The sequence below is a fragment of the Arachis ipaensis genome, chromosome B08, assembly GCF_000816755.2.
Source record: "Arachis ipaensis cultivar K30076 chromosome B08, Araip1.1, whole genome shotgun sequence".
NCBI lineage: Eukaryota > Viridiplantae > Streptophyta > Magnoliopsida > Fabales > Fabaceae > Arachis > Arachis ipaensis.
This window is the reverse complement of record NC_029792.2, coordinates 23,480,258-23,481,125: the sequence shown is the minus strand read 5'-3', so window position 1 is coordinate 23,481,125 and position 868 is coordinate 23,480,258.

The window sequence follows — 868 nt, the reverse complement described above, 5'->3', positions numbered from 1 at the left end:
GACGAAAAAAAAAAAAAAAGAAAGAACAACATTGGTTAGTCAATTCTGGCATGGTTATATTCTTCAGAATAATATGAATTTTTTTGTTAAGAAGAAACTGAATACTTGACAAATGAGAACTCCTCTATCGAAATAGTTAAAACTACACACAGATGCCTTATTTTAACAAAAACTTAATAGAAGATCAATATAGTAATGACCATTAGAAATAACAAAGGAAGGTTGAAGGGAGACACAACATCAACAATTCACACTACATCATTAATAGCAGCAGAAGCAAAGGCTTCGAGCGAAGCAGTTATTTTAGAAGATAATTTAAAAATTGAGAGAATTATTATAGAAAGTGACTGCTTACTGTGTAACCATATTGAAAGAATTATTAGGTTAAAAAATATCGTAGACAAGTAAAGTGTATCTTCTAATTTTTCTACTACTTAAGGTCAATACAGCACTCAACACATAAAAGAAGCATTTATGCTATTACAAGAACAATTTGTACCAACTCATCTATTTTGATATGCTATTTGTACCAATTTGTAGTATTTAAGATACACTTTCATTGTGGTTTTTATTTATTTATATATTTATTGTTAGAGTAAAAGACAAATAAGTCTCTAATCTTTTTTACCACGAACATCTAAGTCTCTTAGGATTAAAAAATATATTTACATCTCTCACCTTTTAAAACGCTTGACAATTATACCCCTCCATGTACGTGGGGTTAAAAACGATAACAGGAATGCTGATCTGGAGGGGAGAGTGATGATGTGTCCGTTACGGTGATGAAGTGAATGGTTGGCAAAAAGTTAATGGACAACTAGAGCCCTGTGCATCAAAACGACACCATTGCAATCTCCCATCTCACTTC